This window comes from Ylistrum balloti, unplaced genomic scaffold (assembly GCF_031769215.1).
Source record: "Ylistrum balloti isolate Yb309-2 unplaced genomic scaffold, AGI_CSIRO_Ybal_v1 Utg370556, whole genome shotgun sequence".
Classification (NCBI taxonomy): domain Eukaryota; kingdom Metazoa; phylum Mollusca; class Bivalvia; order Pectinida; family Pectinidae; genus Ylistrum; species Ylistrum balloti.
In genome coordinates, this window is record NW_026782350.1 from 831,528 (window position 1) to 852,977 (window position 21,450).

The 21,450-nt window shown below is 35.5% G+C and overlaps 1 long non-coding RNA gene across 1 annotated transcript; it reads right to left on the reverse strand.

The window, feature by feature from the left end:
• Positions 1 to 11,169: 11,169 nt before the first annotated feature.
• Positions 11,170 to 13,167, reverse strand: LOC132556261 (uncharacterized). Its single transcript, XR_009554464.1, has 3 exons — positions 13,098 to 13,167; positions 11,567 to 11,791; positions 11,170 to 11,250 (listed from the first exon to the last, which is right to left on the reverse strand). It is a non-coding gene; the product is annotated as an uncharacterized LOC132556261 (long non-coding RNA).
• Between the last annotated feature and the right edge of the window lie 8,283 nt (positions 13,168 to 21,450).

The following is a 21,450-nucleotide window of genomic DNA, read 5'->3' on the forward strand; positions in this document are numbered from 1 at the left end:
CGGCTATACTCCAATGGACCGTGGAATCTGCCTCCTTTACCATCTGCCTGCAGGCGCAGAATCCCCCTGGGCAACATTTGCACTCGGTTAGTATATTGTATATAGATACAACACTCACGTAAAATAAAGTAATGCTTAAAACTGTATTCCAGATCCGCTCTGGAAGACCTCGGTTCAATATTACTCACGTGACTTGAAATAAAGCATGTTTATCAGATTTAATTAATATTTTAACAAATAATTCTATATATTTTAGGTGTGAAAAGGAGGGATTGGACTGTGTATGCTGTATACAATGATTGTTTGGCATACAATGATGCTCCGATCAGTTAACTTACACTGATCTGGCCTGCACACAATAAATCCATTCCTTGTCTGTATACATTTCAGTACAGACACTGTCGTCCATGATACCGTGCTGTTCATACAGATGCTCCTGAACTGTCGTGTTGCGATGTACTTTGACAATTCCTGCCCAGCGTGAATCTATTGCGAAAATACTGTCACCTACAATGAAATACGATTTCATTCATTAGCGTATATATATTTCTGAAATATCTTGTCTATTTCACATATTGTTCACTTTATAGCAGAAGCATACATTGCTGATCTATTTCTGTACGAAAATTAGAATTTGGATACGAATCTGTTCAACTTCAAAGTGCTACTTAATTGATTACGGACACCAAAACGGATTCGAACTTAACCAAAGACGCACAACTAGTTCTTCACTTTTCCCACTATTATTGATTTGCTTCGTTTGTATTGGTTATATAAACTAACAGAGATCTTGTTAAAATGTGAAATACGACTTCTTTTATTTGCTTATATATTATTCTGAAATATCTTGGTTATTTCATGTAGCAGTTAATTTCTGGTAGATGCATACATCATTGGTCAATATCTGTATGAAAATAAAACGTGAATACGAACGTGTTCAAGTTTATAGAACTTGGTGAATTACGTACCGAACGAACTATGAGGAATCAGACTTGGCCATAGAATCTTTGTTTCAAACTTCCCCCTGCCATCTCATGAAGTCTTTCTTTATTCTTTCTTTATTAGTTATGTGTTATGCATAAGGGAGAAAGAAATTATAACAGATATTCGATTTTTACGATACGTTAAGATTCGTAGGATAATAGCAAAACCCTTTTCAAAGCACGGTATATTGTTATAGCCGTCACTTGTACTTGCCATTAAAAGTGAACATCTTGAAATAGCTGGACGTTTTCAAAATATCTACCATCGAATTTCCGTCGTAGCCGACTCTTTTGATGATGTTGTGATAATATGGTCTCCACCAGTAGATTTCACTGAAATGGTAAAGAACAACAAATAATATAGAATATTAAACCCCAGTACAAAGGTTGAAAAGTACAAAAATTTTCTAATGATCTACTCACTTCCGCTCAGTATCCAGAACCAATTTCATGCCAACACTTGTATCGCTGACTACAGCTCTGAAATCTGCTGACATATCGTCTACCCTCAGTGACACTATGGTACTGTTCAAATATCCAAAGAGAAGTCGATCTTCCGAATCCAAAGCTGGATACTTCAATGTACTAACTTTAAGGACAATAAACAAAAATTAGAATAGGTCAACATGAGATTTTGTCTCAGGTTACCTAAAAACGGGTAGGTATTGCGGGTAAGATATTTGAAAGTTACGACGTCTTTTAAATAATTTTTAAATAATTCAAACCATATCGTAACCAATATGTAATCCGCATGGAACAAATATCTATACAAATCTTTCCAACATACCTTACTGACACTTTGACAGGAATAAAAACGTGATTACTCAGATATAAAAATGAAACAAAATCAAATAACAATGGTATAATATTGGCATAAATCTACTGCAAATCTCATTTTAAGTAACCATGTAGGTTAATGTTCTGTATAATCTTATATGTGCGTGGGACCCAACATTCATGGCGTTCGTGGGTACGCTACATTGTGCATTACGTATGCAGAATTCGCGTCAAGTTTAAGCAGTTGACTAATTTGTGGGCCTATGATTCCGTGGGTTAACAGTAACAATGAAATGTTCTATAACCTATTTAACATGTACGACTCACTGTTTGTCCGAATTTGTATCTGCCGGTCTCCCCATCGACAGCCCCAGAGTGACCCGGGTTGGAAGTAAATGAACTGGTCATTCACTGCATCGTACATCACATCGCCGGTTATAAAATTACATGGATTATCTAAGTTGATATATCCACTCATTGTAAACGGATTCGTCTTTGATAGTCCCTTCATAGTTCTTTTTATAAAGAAGTCTTTAACAACTGCGGAAAACATAAAAATGATTCAATGATTTAAAGAGATATATTTATAAATGTTGTTTGATCATTATCGCTCAAGGCTTTTGTTGATTAGTAGGGGAATGTACTTTCATACTGGAAATAAACACTCAGTGTGAGGTACACATGGAAAACAGAACACGAAAGGATTTTTAAAAAAGCGAATCAGTGTTAATAATTTGTCATTTGTCGCTGACTGCGGAAGTAATTTAAAGACGGTCTCCCGTGGTAGTCAAGAGTACATGTGTTGACTGTGTTTTTGAGAGGCTAACGACATGTTATGGTAAGCCTCCTGTGTTATTATTATTATTGCTATTATTATTATGACATTCGTAACGGCCCGTCAACACATAAATGTACTTAGAGCCATCAACCGGTAAAACACACAGCGATCCATAAAGGAAGTAACAATAAACAAACAAAATGGTAAAAGACAATGCTTAAATATGTATATTAACACAATAGATTAAAATAGTACGCCATAGTCTATTAAATAGACCGACATCTTTCAGGTAATGTAAAATTTTACAAATCTCAACAGTTTCAAAAAAGGTTTTTAGACTTGTAATGTTACGATAAAAACATTCTCGAGTAGAGAGAAGGTCAAGGCAGTCCAATAAAAAATGGCTCACTTCGTCTTATGCACCGAGGATTATCTTCGCTTTTCAACATATATGAATGTGTAAAGTATGTATGGCCTATCCGAAAATGATCAAGGACAGCTTCGTCTCAGTGGTTGTCTCTATAGCAAGGAGACCATTCACCGATGATAGGTTTTCGGAGTGCAATGTATTATTTGTATATGTATTCAATTCCTCCTCCCACTAAGCTGTTACAATGTGTCTAATAAATTGTTTAAAATCAGTAAATGAAGTTTAAAAAACAACAGGTGGTAGCGATAAAGCTTCCTTTACTGCATGATCTACTTTTTCATTGCCTTGTATTCCAATGTGCCCAGGAAACCAGCAAAAGCGAAAGTTAATTGCAAAATCATGATATATTATTAATGTAAAACGAATTAAAATATTTTCGATATTTTTATTGCTAAGACTTTGTAGTAAAGAAAGAGAGTTTGAATGGATAACAGCTCTCATTACCTTTTACCGAGAATTTTGAGGCGTTGTTTGGTAGCCGGCATCCATAGGTTTCATCTTGTGAAACAATGGCCGCGGTATCTATTGAACCATCAGTATATAAATGTAGAAATGTTTTATATTTTAACTGAAATTTCGAGAAGGATGGACGAAAGTCGCAACTGTCATTGTCTGATTTAAACATTTCATGAAGTGAAAAGTCAACTTCAGGTGAATTCAAGAGCCAGGGTGGAATCTGGTTAATATCCATATTTGTGTTTTGTTAAAGCGCGTAAATCCGAATACCGAATGATGGAATGGTTTTTGGTTTGTTTTGAAACAAGGTTTAATATTTTTGATCAAATATAAGTGAAAAAGCAGGATTTGAGGGATTTAATTTTAGCTGAATGGTGTATTGCAAAGCCAATTTATTTCGATTGCTATATAGTGATGGTTCGTAAGCCTCTACATAGATACCTGCTGTAGGTGTGTTCTTAAAAGCTTCGAGAGCGAGCCTGAGACCCTGGTGATGAACAATGTCTAATAATGTGAGAGATGAAGGTCTAAGATCCATACACAACGGAACCGTAGTCTAATTTTCATCTAATGAGAGTTCTATAAAATCTAAGCAAAACTTTTCTATCAGCTCCCCAATCAGTGTAGGACACCACCTTTAGAATATTCAGTGTTTTAAGGCATTTGGCTTTAACGTATTTTATATATGGAAGGAACGACAATTTCCTGTCGATTATTATACTTTAGAATTTGGTTTGGTCAACAAACGAAATGGATTCACACAGAGATATAGATTTGGATCGTCGTGTTGTTTCCGCATTTGACAAAAATATATACAAACTGTTTTTTATTGTGTAAATTTAAATGCATTTTTCATCGACTCAAATTTATAGTCGATTCAAACATTGTTGAAGTTGTCTTTCGATGGTACCCATATGCTTAGATCAATAGCATATCATGAAGTCATCGGCATAAAGAGCGCCCTCCAGTGAAGGGGATTAAAGTTTTGACAATATTATTAATTTTAGTGTAACCGAAAGATTGCTTCTTTGTGGTACACCCATTTACTGCTGATGAACATCGGAAAGGGTCGTTCCATTCCGGACGTTAATTACTCTTTCTGATAGAAAATTTGAAATAAAATTTGATAGATCACCTCTATTGCCTATATCGTGCAGATCTTTCATTATGCCGTATTTCCACGTTGTGTCGCAAGCCTTTTCCAAATCGAAGCAATGAAGTTCTCATTCTTAAAGTGTACCCTGAGTGTAATTTTATATTTAGATATAACGTTTAGAATGCCGTAAAATAATAATAATGAAAACCCCGTCAAAATCCGTCGTCCCAGTGTCGAGTTATTAAAGCTCAAAGTTGTCGATTTTCACCTGTCCGCTCAGACCTAATCAGCGTAATCGTCATTTCCGCGGAATCGAGGCGCTTCTACTCGTGACGTCACAAGTTCAACAGAAATGGCAGTCAACATGACTGACAGTGACAACGACACCGTACCTGATAGCGATTGGAACATGAGTTTTGAGGAGTCTGATTATGGTATGGATGATATTTCTGAAGACCGAATCCAGCCCCACCGATTTGAACCGGAATAACAAGACGATGTATCGAGTGAGGAGGAAAAAAACCCTTCGGAAAGTGACGATCGCTTGGGCAACCTAGATTGGCAGGTCCCGGGAATTTTCGTATAAGGTGTATATGGTTTAAAGACCTTCCAGCAGACGATGTTGTTCTAGTTAATTATCAAAGATTGGTAACATGATCAATGTGTTGTTTTGTTTTTATTACGCGTTTGTGAGGAGGTTTCACCGGCTAACAACAGACGCGTACCAGTACTTGGATAAAAAACCAGTCAAATCATTGTATAAACTTCTAAAACATAAACTTTTTATTATCAACACAGCGGAGGGTGTTCTAATTGGTTGTTGACACCCTATCTATATACCCGGGACGAAAATTCCCCTCGTACGAAAATTCTTCGGTACGAAAATTCCCGACCCCGATTGGCACGTACTTTACTGGGCCTCACATGTAGTCGTGAATGCATGCATCGAACAGTGAATCGTCATTTCAAAGAAACAAAATAAAATTGGATGTGTTTTTGGACTAAATTTACTATCGTTAACTCTCGATCAACAATTTCTGATGTCAGGAAATCGCGTTTGTGCAAGACTATGCATACATTCACGACTAGGCCTACTCCGCGTATTAGGCGTTCACGATTACGAAGGAATAATATTCCGATGACCGCCCCAGCCATAGGCTAGCCTATCAATGCTGTGTTTAGTTGTAGAATTAATAATAAAATATCAAACTAACAAATATACTTATATTTAATCAACAATCAGTTTTATTTATCGACGGCATGCATCGACACCCCATCCGTGTTAGTGTTAGGACAACCGTACACGGCACACCTCTTCCCTCCTCGATAGGAAGCCATTTTAGCGGATTTAAGCGCTAATTCACCGACCCCTCGTTAACTACCTTAAATATAGCGAAGATGTGAAGTACTTTCACGTAAATAAACAAAGAAATTACTCCGGAAAATCACAAAATAGATCACAATCACATGTAGCACAGTAAAGACAATATGGCTGCATTAGTAAAAGCGTTGAACTTATGACGTCACAGGTTTGGGTGCCCGAAAACGAGGTCAACGCCTCTCAGCCAAAGGTGTGTTTTTCAGAAAAGTCGCAATTTCTCAGTAACGGAACATTCCACGGCATTCGCGTTTTCAGCAATGTGTATTTTATGTGCAGAACTATTTTTAAGGTCAACATAGCTAACCTCTCAGGGTACACTTCAAGGAAAGCCTCACGCACAAAGGTTTCAAGTCTAACCAAATGACCGTTGGCACCTCGCTTAAATAAAAAACCGCTTTGTAGCGGTGATATTATGTGATTAGATTCCATATACCAAAATTAGTCTTGAAGTTATCATCCGCTCTACAGTTTTACAAACGCAACTCGTGAGTGATATTGGGCGGTAACTGGAGGGATCTGTCGTGTCTTTACCCTGTTTGGGGATAGAAATCACAGTAGCCTTTTCCCATGACTTTGGGATATTACCCGATCTAAAAATATAAAAAAAATATCAAGAAGTGTTGTTAATGATGACTCTGGTAGATGTTTTAGGAACTGATAATGAATATCATCAGGTCCTGTTGCAGAGTCATGCGATTTTGTCAACGATTCTCGAAGTTCTAACATTGAGAAAGGTTGATTGTAAGTTTCATTGTGTTCGGAAAAGAATTTCTATTCAGCTTTTTCTCGCGTGGTCTTAAAATTTTAAAATGTTTTGGAATTACTACTTGCAGACGAAATTTTGGCAAAAGAAGATCCTAAAGCATTTGCTACATCAAATTTCAATGTAACTAATTTTCCATTTGTTTCAGATTTGGACACATAAGATCTCCAAGACAATTTTTTGTGTAAGCGTACAACATGACGGGCTTTCGCACGAATACTTTTGTAGTTGTTTAAGGTATCGCTTGTGGGGTTGTTTTTGAATTGCCTCAAAGCGGTTTTTCCTATTTCTAATAGATTTACCACAATTTTCATTAATGGAAGGTTTTTTGTTGTTTTCTTTTGAACTTCGGAATACATTCTCTATCTCAAATAGTTCGGTAGTAAAGGATTCTATCGGGTCTTCTGAATTCAGGAAATCAATGGTTGAGAATTGTGGTACTGTAATGTTCAAATTTACTCCAATCTACTTTATATAATTTCCAATGGGGTACATGATCGCTCTCTTTGGATCCACACTTCCTTAGAAATATTGGAAATTGATCGCTTCCATAGAGATCGTCATGCACCGTCCAATCAAAATCGAGTAAAAAAGATGGAATCAGTGAGGAGTGCAATCCTTTCTGTTCGGAACACGCTGTCATACCTTTCTGTTCGGAACACTGTACCACTGCACGTTTGCACTCTGACGAATAGAAAGGGCTGGCTTCACATTCGGATAACTCCATTTCATCACCGTTGCAATGGAATTTGAAGGGCCATATGGAATATGCTTGACCAGAAGAACTGGCATTCACCGCAGAGATCGAACCATTGCTGAAACAAGACAACTTTGTTACAAAAAATATATATACGTGGGCGTGTAACAATATTGTTTTTATTTGTATTTTCAAAAATATATGAGATGAGAAAGACACGAAATGTAAATATGATAATAACATAGGCACAATTAGTGATGTGTATCAGGAGGGTCACCAAGAGTAGAAAACGAGGCCCAGAATAAAAAGAAAGCAAACGATTAAGATCGCAATTATGCTGCAGGCTGAGGTGGTGTGGGCCGCAGAAGAACTATAATGGTCTCTTCAAACTCTCCTTGTTGGAGGACACGGAATAAAATCCACGGTGGTTTGCAAAAGCAAATGTCAGTTTATACAAACCCCGAGTAACCCAGCATACGGCAGGCAACTGCAGCATCATTGTTGTCCCAGCCGTCAGCACAGAGTATATGCCAATCTATACCATTTGACAGTTCGATTGTCCCCTCGTTAGGCTTCACACCAATAAGATTGATGTAAAACCTTTCACCTGTCAATAATAAACATCGATTTAAACTTAACAAAAGCATTATACGTCTAAGTATGCATATCATGTACAGTATTCTTTCCCAATAAAACAAATGATGAAACGGGCGATATTTAAACTGCGGTTACAATTCATAGTATGCGTTTTTTAAAACAAACGAAACAACAACAAATGAAACTCTCACTCGTATCGAAAAAAACCCATTACCTCAGGTCAACCTCCATGTTAGCCTATGATCTATCCCTCTAACTCGCATTTAACAATGACCATTTTCGAAATGCAACTCCATGTAACAAAGTTAACATTAACTTTGCTGTCATTCGATAGGAAAATGTACAAAATAAACGGGTAAATAAAACCCTTCATCAAACATATCAAATTATAAACATTTTACCTTAATGAATTTAATCAAGAAGAAAATACTGATTTAACAAAAGAATTAATTAACAGCAAATTTTGTACTGTAAGGAAAAATAGAACAAAAGATTTACATGGAAACCCCTGGAAATGTAGAAGGGAAATATAACCATGTGCTCCGGAAGGTTATTCTGCTTTATAGAAAACTCCTGCAGTGTTTACTGTTTTAAATTACGTAATTAAATTAAATTAAATTAAATGGAGTATGAACATCTTATAAGCATGGTAGTCCAGGTAATGAAGTCAGATTATTATACTTCAATATCAATCCAAACATATTTGTAGCAGGAACTGCTGATAAATCCCTTAGTTAACTTTGATAAGGTTTATCAATATTAAACAACAAAGACCGATATATCAACAAAATCTTAATTTAACGCCAAATGCAGGACATTATATGAATAAAAGGAATATTTATATGCAACGGAGACTCCTGGAACTGTAACGGGAAACAAGACCAAGTGTTTATGAAGGGCTAGTGTCTTCTGCTTAATCGACGACATACATCATGCACGGCTTAGGCAATCCAAGTTAGAAATGTAATGTTCCCGCATGAGAACATGGCAAACAGCTATCGAGTCGTGAGATGTCAACACCTTATTGGCGACTCAAATAAGAAAGTAACCGATGTAATGATATGGATGGGAACTTTCCACACAATTCATTAAACAAAACGTAACTCCTAATTTTACATCAATTTACGCCAAAAGAATAAGTTAATTCTGGGCCATGATTTAAATGAATTGAAACACTTAAAGACGATTGATGTACTGTATTCACGAATGAGACAAGAAAATTTACACATGGGTTTCATGACGCCATTTGGTCTATCATCGTATTGTATGATATGCTGGTTTTCTTCGAGAAACGGACCGTGATAACCACCGCATTTTCCGTTTTTCTCAAGGCGAAGAATACCGCTACAAAAAAGAGAATACCCAAGTAAATATCGATGAATTGAAGTTTCACTAATTTTGAGAAATTTAGGACATCATCAACAAGTAAATATTATCAATATTATAGATTAATTATGAAATAGGTAACAAACAAATACGACGGAAATTGTGAATATTGTTCCGATACAAAGCTAATGCATTTGTTTAACATAGTCCTACGAGTAAAGAACTGGTTATATTACATAATGGTTTTACGTACGTATCTGTCATACAGTAAACCCATTCTCCGAGTATGTATAAAGTATAACATAGAGGAATTCCTGTGAAGATGGTATCGTCCATACTGTTATTATTGACACATCTCTTCCTTATTCCAGGCACACGTGTGTCCATCCAAAATACATTGTCACCTAAAAATAGCGTGAACATTTCAATATATATATTTTTTTGACAATTTTAACATTTTCTTTAGGTAACACAACGTAATATCCCAGAGTCAAAACGATTGGAAAGTGATTTGGGGTCCGAATTGAGTTACAGTGGTGAATGGAGCGAACAACATAAGAAAATCATAGTTAACCACCGGTTCATGACTTTGGCTATAGATGAAGGAACCTGTGATTTTGGAGGACCATGGACATTTACCACGGGCACTTTGCATACTCCACTTATCACTTCTTGTTTTTGCTATGTATATATGTCAAATTCATCACATCACCGTCGTTTGTATAGCCTATTACGTTTATAACAACACATATAGGTGGAGTAAATAATAAATTTTGCGTCTGATTCCATAAACCTATGAAATAAGAAGAATGATTATCGGTTTTTTTAAAATTGAATATTGTGCACATCGTTTTCTTAATTGCAACAAACCTGAAAAAGCAATGCTTGTGACAGCCCCAGAACTGGATACGGCTGATAAGATACCTCTGGATGTTCCATTGTAATAGGCTCGCTCTATTACTTGTTGACGGGTGATGAACCAATATACTTCTCTGTCAATATTTAAATTCGGATATATAAACAAACGTTGGGTGAAGGAATGAAAAACACTTTTCTGTTTGAATATACCGGAATATGGTAATCACGTTATCCCATATTCCGTACTAAAATATGGCCTACACAACCTATATATATAAATATATATCAATTTGTTCTATTCATGCCCTATATTATAATTATCACAGTCTTTACGGGCCGTCAACACATAAAAGATCATTTGGGCCATCAACCAGTGAAACACACAGCGATTCAAAATGGGGGGGGGGGGGGGAGGGGGGAGAAGGATATATTATCAAGTTATAAATTATAGACTTGTAAGAAGGGCGCTGGTTGTGTGCCCATTCCAATTACATGACCGTAAATAAATCTCTTCTGTACTAATCACTTTCCCTTCTTAATGCACCCCCGTTTCCCATAACACTCAGTTTCCGCCCGTTCTGTTCCGAGGCCGTGAAAGTCACCAACCCGGTACTCGATGACACAATTTTGCGCTAATTGAAGTGCTCACGGCATAGCTAAGGACTGGTCTCTTCCAATACTAAGCACGAAGGAATGGCTTCTTCCAATGCTTAGCTTAGGATTGGCCTCTTACAATAACTGGCCTCTTGCAAAACTAAGGAATAGCCTCGTCCAATACTTAGCTTAGGACTGGTTTCTTCCAAAACTTAGCTAAGGACTGGCATCTTCCAATGCATAGCACTAGGTTGGGTGTTTAAGGCTAAATAAGTGCCATATTCCACTCTTTGTTCAAATGTGCGAGAAGGATAAGTTTTATGAGAATGCAAATAAACATCTTACTTGTTTAATGGATCCAGAGCCATTGTATGTGCGTATGTTGTATTAATAACGACGGTCGGTGAAGCAGTGGGGGAGTCCAGATTCAGTACCGATATCGTACCATCCAAATAATAAAACAAAAGACGCTCTTCTTTGTCCAAGGCGAATTGGTGTATTGATACTCCAGACGCTGGAATGTTATAAAATCATACTTCAAAAAAGTTGTTATGTTTGAGGTATTAAACAGATTCAGCATAATACCAATCATAAAAAAATATTAGATTGACACAGCAGAATTGAATTCTATGAATACTGTTTTTTGAAACATTTCAAACATTTTGTCTTTGGTGCTAACAATGCGGCAATATAAATCGGATAAAAGTAAAATGGGTTGGTGAAGTTTCATCTGAGAGCTTTAACGTATGGGTCGAATGTATTTACGATATCAAAATGACCAGTTTCAACATAGCGAGGTAAAAAAAAATATCCGACGCAAATGGTCTTACCAAACGCGTGTATTAGGTTCTTTCCGACTCCCCATCTACAGCCCCAAAAAGAAGAATCCTTGAAGTAAATGACCTGGTCATACAAAGAATCATACACAACACTGCCGTCGATGGCGGAGATGCAAGCTGTATTCATATCTACTATACCACTCATTGTGTCGATATTCGTCTTCGATAGTTTGTTGTTTCTTGTCTCTCGTAAAAAGAAGTCATATTCAGGTGGAGCTAGAACAGAACGTGAACTTTACACATATTTGGTTCACAAAAAAGAGGAGTTAAAGTTAAATTAATTAGACCAGTGAAAATAGCATAAAGGAACAGAAATGTAAGTGACATCTGAGTTAGATATCTGGTGTGATCAGCTGATTACCTACAATGTCCATATTTCGTCACGTCGGTGATATTTCTCCTTAAAGTGAAATACAATACAAACTGGTATTTTATGTCAAAACCCGAAGTGACACAGTATAAAGGTCTACTGTAATGTGGTTTTTCATTACAAGTGATTATCAGAATTAAACACCATGCAACAGTCAACATGCTACGACGGCGGGGTCAACGTATGATAGAGTCACGAACGGACGCGTGCTGTTTATTTTGCTATCACACTGATATGCAATAATCTCGACACAAATACAGGAATAAAAAAAACGGAAAAAGCGGAATTTATGTAAAACGAAACAAAAAATGACAAGTAAAGTGGTATGAAGAAAAGGGTTATTTCAGAATATTAAATCTAGACAGTCGGTACAAATATCTAACATGTCTTATCCACATCTAACGTTGACATATCAGGTCTTATCTACAAACCTCCTATGATACACCTTAAAACTGTTTCTATGCTTGTGAAGTAGGAGCTATTGATGTTGAAATATTTGTTTTGTACATAATATCTCCTTGAAACGTTTGATTTATGAATTTACAATAGAGAGTATTTTCTCAAGACGGTACAGGTTTATTGATCAAACATTCCTATTGATATGTATTACGTATGATGTCTTGTTTGATATCGGCGATGTGTTTCATGATCAATGTATTAAATTATTTTACGGTTTGCTTAAACTTTAATAAAAATATAAATTTTCCATTCGCGTGAGTTCAAAACATACAACTAGAAAATGTCTGTAGGACATCAATACCAGGAGAGACCCCAAAACACATTCAAAATGTTCTTTCATATTTTGTCGAGATTGTGCAAAGATTCGGTTTAAAGGTTAGATATTGTAATATATTTATGAACGTTTTGTATCTCTGTGAAGGGCTAAACAGGCTGAATGCAACATGTTCGGACTCTTTTAATAGGTTGTTCTAAACAAGTCATCCTCAGTAAAATACCAGAACTGACGAATGAGTTCTAAACTATGCTTCCACTTGTCATGTATTTCATATCAAAGGTCGGACCTGCGTAACATATGCATATATCATGAAACCTTGTTTCTGTAACAATAAGAGAGTTAACATTCGTGATTTTACAATAGGTATGTGTATTAAGTATAGATAATATTATTGTTTCTGTTATAGAAGTACAAACCTGGACTTGATGAACACTTGACGCCTACTGTGGTGTGTCCTGCTGTAGACGATAACCTGTCGGTGTTGCACTCAGATAGAGATGTTTCATTACCATGACAACTGAATTGGAACACCCAAATAGAACGTGACACTGTTGGTAACGTGGAGCCGAACATTGTTCTTGCTCCGTCACTGTAAATAGAATTAGCAAAGAACAGTTATATGTTTGTGATAGTGTTTTACCACTAAGAAATTAATAATGTGTTCCACATTGCATGTAGATATTATCACAGCAGTTCACTCGAATACAACAGTAAGGTTTAGTGTATGCTGTTGTTTTTATATCTGAGGTTTTAGTGGTAAAAATGAGAACATATCGCCAATAGCGAATATATTTGAGGTGTACATTTAATCACGAACGGTTTAATTCCTAATGCCATTGTGTGAGAAGGGAATTAGTTGAGTTGGTGTTGCTGCATCGTCGAAAACTATGGTCACAGAAATGTGAGCTTACAACACTTTGTTTGCCATATAGGTACATTAAAGTTCACTTCAAATTACCTACCCTTGGTATCCAAGCATTCTACACGTCACCTCGGCGTTTCTGTCAGTCCATCCTTGAGGATGAAGAACAAACCACGATAGACCATCCGAGAGCTCTATTGTCCCCTCATCAGGGTGTTGTGTGTACAGATTAATGTAATACTCCTGACCTGTCAACAACACGGCAAATAATTACTCATAAGTGTAGAAAGTCTTTGAATGTGGTTATTGATTAATGAGGTAATTTCAACTGCTAATGACAGAAAATTTCAATGCCGATTTCAAAACATTAGTTATTCTTTCGTGCAGAATGTAACAATAAACAAAAGGCACGCATGACTCGCTCCGCTCACATCAAGATGCCAACGGGCATTAACGCTGAGGAACGAATGCGGAGACCTAAAAGGTATCAAAACCAGCAATACTTGATTAATGTTATACAACAATCCCACATATATTTTCAACAGCACCATTGTCACTCAAGAAGACTGAGTTACACTTGATAATGCTACTCTAGTGATCTCTTGACACGTTTGAGCTGAATCGTACAGGAGAAACTTTTAAAGTTTAAAATAAGTGTTGTTCAGGAAAACCATGATTGTGTAACCATGTTAACAAATGGCCGCCGTGACTGTAATGTCGAAGTTTCGAGGACGAAAAATAACCCATGCCATTTCCTGAACATTCACACCCATTTTCAATTCTATGACACCCATAGAACTTTATATAAAATGAGTTATTAAATTTGTTAGTCATGGTAACCATATTGTATTTCCAATTGATCCGTAAACAACATTTAATTAGTACCATCTTACATGTATATCAAGCAATTCTGAGCTTGTACCACTGGTATAACCGGCGAAGAAGTTTAAAACATAAGTATAGAATATTATTATTATTACTTTTTTAACGGCCCGTCAACATATAGACGGGTCATTAGGGCCATCAGCCGGCAAAACACACAGCGATCCAAAAGGAAATAACATCGAACAAACTAAAAGGTAAAAGACAAATGTTTAAAATCTTAAATGGGTATGTTAACATAAAAGATTAAAATGGTAAGTCATAGTCTATTATGTAGACCAACATCTTTCAGGTAATGTAGAATTTTACAAATCTCAAGTTTCAAAAAGGGATTTTAGACATGTAATGTTACGATAAAAACGTTCTCGAGTAGACAGAAGGTCAATGCAGTCCAATAAAAACGTTTAACGGTGAATGGCTCATCACAAGGATTGTCTTTGCCTTTCAACATATATGAATGTGTAAGGTATATATGACCATTCACCGATAACAGGTATAACGGAGTGCAATTTATAAGTATAGAAGGAACATTCTCATGCATAGATACTTGGTAAACTTACCTGTAACAGGTACAATGATACAACACAGTATACTGAGATACGATCCAAAGTTTGCTAATTCCATATCGAGAACTGAAACGATTTAATTCCCAAAATGGTAAGTAACATACGGATATACATGCTAGTTCAATGGCATGGTTATTACAGACGCAGTAACACTATGATATTGTCACACCTGTAAGGAAGCCATGTTATAAGCGTCAGCAACGTGGCGATAACGAGTAAACAGGAAAGGTCTTATCACACAGACGTTAGTAAATCAAATATTATTCAACAAATTGTTTTGTACACGTCAATATCACCAAGAGACCAAATAGTTCTGTCACTCAACTTATCTTCAATATTTCTCAATGATATATTTATCTTTAATATCATTAACCTTCAAAATGAGTCTAAGGAGGGACAAACTCCACATAATGGCATTAGCTCGCTTGGACATTTGCTTCCTAAATGGATTGGTATGAGTTCATTTACATTAAAAGCAGGGCTGATAATATCAATAAACTTTTTTTCATTTTACAACAATTGCGAAACAAGTTTTTTCCAGCTTATATTAATCACTCTTGCTGGCCCGGATTGAAGCGCGCGAGAGGTCTTAGTGTGGGAGGAAACCAGAGTACCCAGGGAAAACCCACGTGGTCGGGTAGATACCGTTCTTTAAGATCATCTATGCTTCGTTTGTTTGACTCATTTGCTTTGTGAGGATTACTCTACAGATGATATAATTCAAGAAATGTTATTTGAATGATAAGAAAAAAAACCTTGATATTGAACAAACATCTTATTTTGATAAAATGGAACATCAATATTCATAATGGTAATGGTGCATGCAATTAACGTACAATAATAATTAACAAAACTCAACAACTTACAATAACGTAGATGGTGCGTACATCTGCCTAGAAAACCTGACTGATCAGAGTCTGCAGTAAATAAAATGTAAAAACGTCACTTTCCATTAACATATAAGAAGAAAAAAAACCGAATATTAGCATCTCATTTTCGTCATATGTATGAATTGGAAACAATGATACTTATGGGTTTCCAAAATAACGTAGTTATGAAAAAAACATTTGTCATATGGTATGGTACATAGCATGATAAAAAACATTCAGGCACAGAAGTATGAAGTATACAAAAGGAAATACTCTTCAAATTTACGGAACCGTTCATTGTTGACATCAGACTGGGAAATCGAACATTCGCTGTTCTAGTATAAGGTGATTGCACTTTTATTTGTGCCATCAATACCTATTTTATATGACCAATGGTATAAAATAGATCAAGTTATCACAACATCTCTACAAATAAATCTACTTATACAATTAATTAAAAGGTGACTTACCTTAATAATGCCATCCTGTCTATTATGTGATTGTCAATTGCACTTACCTCATCGCCTCCGTTTATCTTTACTATAGCCACCATTAAGGACCATACATGATCATTGCAACCTTTACATCGGTATCGGACAGGGGGTTGGAAGGGGAACGTATCAACAAAATCTGACATAATGTATATTGTTTGTTTCCTGATGAAGCAAGCTTAAGTTGTAATCGTAAGAACATCAATCAATTCCGCTATTTGTATGTTTTGTAATGAATTAGGTATAGGACGAAATACCCTGTTCTATGTCTTAAACAGAAAATAAATCTGAAATGCAATACAGATAGTACAATAAAAATATTATATCGTCTTCTTTTCTTTGAAGAATCTTCGACGTACTTAAAAGTACTTTCGAGACAAGTTATCATAAAGCTTTGTTTGATCATATATGTATAAATACACAACGAAAACATTGATGTATCAACTGTTGTAGAAAATATAACTTCTGGGCATTTCGCAGCATATTAAGTCTACGGAGAATGGTATATGTATCGAATTTTGTTAAAATTCACTTTAGCGGTTAACGATTGGCATCAATGGTCGTAAGTCGTACCCGGTGATGATGAACGATGGTGGTAGATAATATCAGCGGTGAACGCTGATCGGCTATACTCCAATGGACCGTGGAATCTGCCTCCTTTACCATCTGCCTGCAGGCGCAGAATCCCCCTGGACAATATTTGCACTCGGTTAGTATATTGTATATAGATACAACAGTCACGTAAAATAAAGTAATGCTTAAAACTGTATTCCAGATCCGCTCTGGAAGACCTCGGTTCAATATTACTCACGTGACTTGAAATAAAGTATGTTCATCAAAGTCAGTTCATATTTTAGAATCATTTCACAAATGAAATTGTAGAGCAACTTATGCTTTCTAAATATCACTCCGAGACATTTTCGTTTTTTCGATGAAACCAATTTGTTTGAGAAACTAGACTCTTGTAAGATGGAAAATAGGTCTAAGTCCTTTATTTACAAACATATCTACAAGAAATGTACTTGCAAAGAAACCTGATTCTACAACTACCTGTTATGACTCCCTAGAGAGTAAGAAAATATTCATATAGAACATAAATTAATGCTGTATTTATGTACATTTATGGCTGACCAACTTACGTTGATGTAACCTTTACATAATAAATCCATTCTTTGTCCGTATACATTTCCCTGCCGTCGTCCATCATACCGTACTGTTCATACAGACGTTCATGTACTGTTGTGTTGCGATGTACTTTGACAATTCCTGCCCAGCGTGAATCTATTGCGAAAATACTGTCACCTACAATGAAATACGATTTCATTCATTAGCTTATATATATTTCTGAAATATCGTGACTTTGGTCAAGAACTCATTGAAAGTGGACATAAACGAGAATGATATAGACATTGCCCACCGGCTGGGTAGATTTAACAGTGACAGGCCAAGGACTATAATTTGTAAGTTCACACACCGAAGGAAAAAGATTCTCAGCAAGCGCCGGAACCTAAGAGGATCGAAAATTGTGATTTTCGAGGACCTGACCAAACGAAACCAGGACATCCTAAAGCAGGCGTATAGACAAAAGAGTGTGAAGTATTCATATAGTGTGGATGGAAAACTGTTTGTGGTTTTAGAGAACGGTAAAAAAAGAAGACTGGGATATGATACCGAATTATCGGACAGCTACTTAGCAGATGACAGAAACTTCCGATCCGGTAGTGATTATTATCAGTGAATTTATTCATATTTGGATTTTGTATATATGTCTATTTATTCTACTGAGTGATCGATAGTGGACATGGCTACGCTATAGTACCGCCAGGGAAGGACACGCCCTGGTTTTATCGATCCAGTTATATAGTGTGAAGTATAGTGTGGTCGTGTTTAATGTGAGTTTTATTGTCAATGTATTCGATTGGGATGTTTACTGGAAAACTTGTAGACTGGTTAGTGTACATTTCCCTTATTTTTTTTTTATTTACTATGATCACTGTTATTATTTTGTTTGTTTCTCGTCAATGAAACGTCTTTGAATACAATTTTATAATTTTAGAGAACTAAATCAGGTGAATACTGATTTAGTATCTTCTATCGTTAAGCTTTTGGGCAGCTTCGATTTTAAATTCCATTTATCTATTTAAATTCCGGAAAATGTCAGTCCACTGTAAATGATTAGTATAGTACTTCCGGTTTGTACTTACTTCCAGTTATTCGCATGAGGTTTGAAACAGGAGAAATGTGCGTGCGTAGATAAACAGTTGTTTTTGACTTTGACTGTTTAGACATGATTTTTAACTTTCTTTCTTATTCTTTCCTTTTCTAACTCTTTCCTCAAACGCTGGGCTAGTTAACATGTATTTGTCAATCGGGAATATAACTTGAACTGATGGAGGGGGTATCTGTTCTGTCCGCTAACTGCCAGGGTCTCGGGGATAGCTTTAAAAGAAAAGATGTTTTCTCGTACCTCAAAGCTAAGAGATGTTCCATTTACTGTTTACAAGACACACATTTCACTGAAGAAAACCAGAAATTTATCAGAAGTGAATGGGGATTTGAGTATTTTTTTAAACTCTTTTAAATCTAATTGCAGAGGAGTTGCTATTATGTTAAATAATAACTGTGAAGTTAAGGTTAACAAGGAAAAGAAAGACTTGACTGGGAATTTTTTGGCTATTGATTTATTAATAGAAGGTACAAAAAAATTACACTTATTTCACTGTATGGTCCATATGCTGACACACAAAACTTCTTTAATAATTTAATTGACACTATTGATGATTTTGGTAATGATAATGTTATTATATGTGGGGATTTAAATTTAGTTTTAGATCCAGAGATAGACTATGATAAGGGTTATAAAAATGTTAATAATCAGACAACAAGGGAAAGGTTTTGGAAATCATTGAAAGTCATGGTTTAGTTGATATCTATAGGGAACTACACCCTGATAATAGAAGATATCCTTGGAGAAAAAAGACCCCATTGAAGCAGGCGAGATTGGATTTTTTTCTTACTTCAGATAATTTATTATCAAGTGTAAACAGCTCAGAAATAGATCCAGGCTATAGATCATACCACTCTTTTCCTATTTTGAATTTAAAATTTAATGAGTTTAGACGAGGTAAAGGATTATGGAAATTTAATTCGTCATTACTTTTTGATGAAAAATATCTTGGTTTGGTTAAAAAAGGAATTTCTGATACAAAAAGACAGTATTGTCTTCCAGTGTTCAACAGAGATACTATTGATAATATTTCAGATACAGATATTGAATTTATTATTGATGATAAGATTTTTCTTGAAACATTATTAATGGAAATAAGGGAGAAAACAATATCCTATTCATCATATAAAAAGAAACTGCAAAATTTAAATGAAGATATCTTAAAGAAAACTATACAAGATTTGGAAGAGCAAGAGCAGGTAGATTCTGAGGAGTTAGAAACTAAGAAAAAGGAATTGGAAAATATTAGAGTTAGTAAAGTTAAAGGTAGCGTTATTAGATCCAGAGTTAGATGGCAAGAAGAAGAAGAAAAACCAACTAAGTATTTTTTGAATTTAGAAAATAGGAATTTTGTCTCCAAGATCATACCAAAACTAGAAAAAGAGCATAGTATTATAACAAAACAAGATGAGATATTGGAAGAAATACATAGTTATTATGAAAAATTATATGATGATAGTAGTTCAGAAATAGAGGATATAGACTTATCAGAATTTTTATACTCATCGGTTGTTCCAAAACAAGATAAAAAGGAGGCAGAAGACTTAGAAGGACTAGTTACTCTAGACGAGGCAGCAAGAACATTAAAACACATGAAGAACAATAAAAGTCCTGGTAGTGATGGATATATACTGTTGAGTTTTTAAAAATGTTTTTGGAAGCAGATTGGTGTTTTTATTGTTAGATCTATAAATTGTGGATACAAAAATGGCTGACTTTCCGTAACTCAAAGACAAGGTGTCATCATATACATTCCTAAGGAAGATAAACCTAGACAATTAAAAAAAAATTGGAGACCAATTACTCTATTAAATATTAGTTATAAAATTGCTGTCGTCAAGGCGATCCGATCCCCCCTTACATCTTTCTTCTTTGTGTTGAAGTTCTAGGAATCAGATTTAGAAACAATAAAAAGATCAAGGGTATAGAAGTGAGTAATTGTCCAGTTCTAATAACACAATATGCAGATGACACCTCTTTAATACTTGATGGCTCTGAATTATCATTGAAGGAATCTATTGTTGAGTTGAATAAATTTGCAAGAATATCGGGTTTAAAACTTAACATTGATAAGACACAAGTTGTGTGGATAGGAAGTAAAAGTTACAGTAGTGATTCTTTTTTACCTGAATTTAATTTACAGTGGGGAAGGGTTAGATTTACTTTACTTGGAATAGAATTTATTGTAAATTTGCATGGAATTCCTAAGTTGAACTTTGATAAAAAACTAATTTAACTTAAAACACTAATTAAAACCTGGGCTAGAATGTTTCACACCTATTGGGAAAACAGCTACTAGCAAATCTCTTCTATTATCTCAGTTCAATCATTAATTTATTTCTATAACTAACCCAGATGAACACTTGCTGCAAAATCGTAACTCAATTCTTTACAATTTTTTGTGGAGTGGAAAGCTTGACAAAATTAAAAGGGATGTCATGACAAAATTAATTAGTTAATCATACAGCAGTTGTTGGTCTTGTTTTTCCTGCCACTTGGCAATTCTATTGCTTATATAAAGTACTTGGAAGTCTCTAGCCCAGCATCTCTATCCTCCCCCTCTCTCTCTTTCTCTCTCTCTCTACTGTCTTTCGCAGATCGTACATCTGGCCCTGTTACTCTGTGCTTGCCTTTCTTATATTTTTTTTTTATCTTTTTCTCTTTCCAATCTTTGTTTCTGTGTATTTTTTTTATCGTGTGTATGTGTGTGGGTGTACATGTATGTGTGGTAAAAGTATGCGAGTGTGTATGAATGTATGTAAACAAAAATGCATTTATAATTGATGATGATGATAATGATGATGATGATGAATGGATGATAGTTATCATGATCATGATGATGGTGATGATGATGATGAATGGATGATAGTTA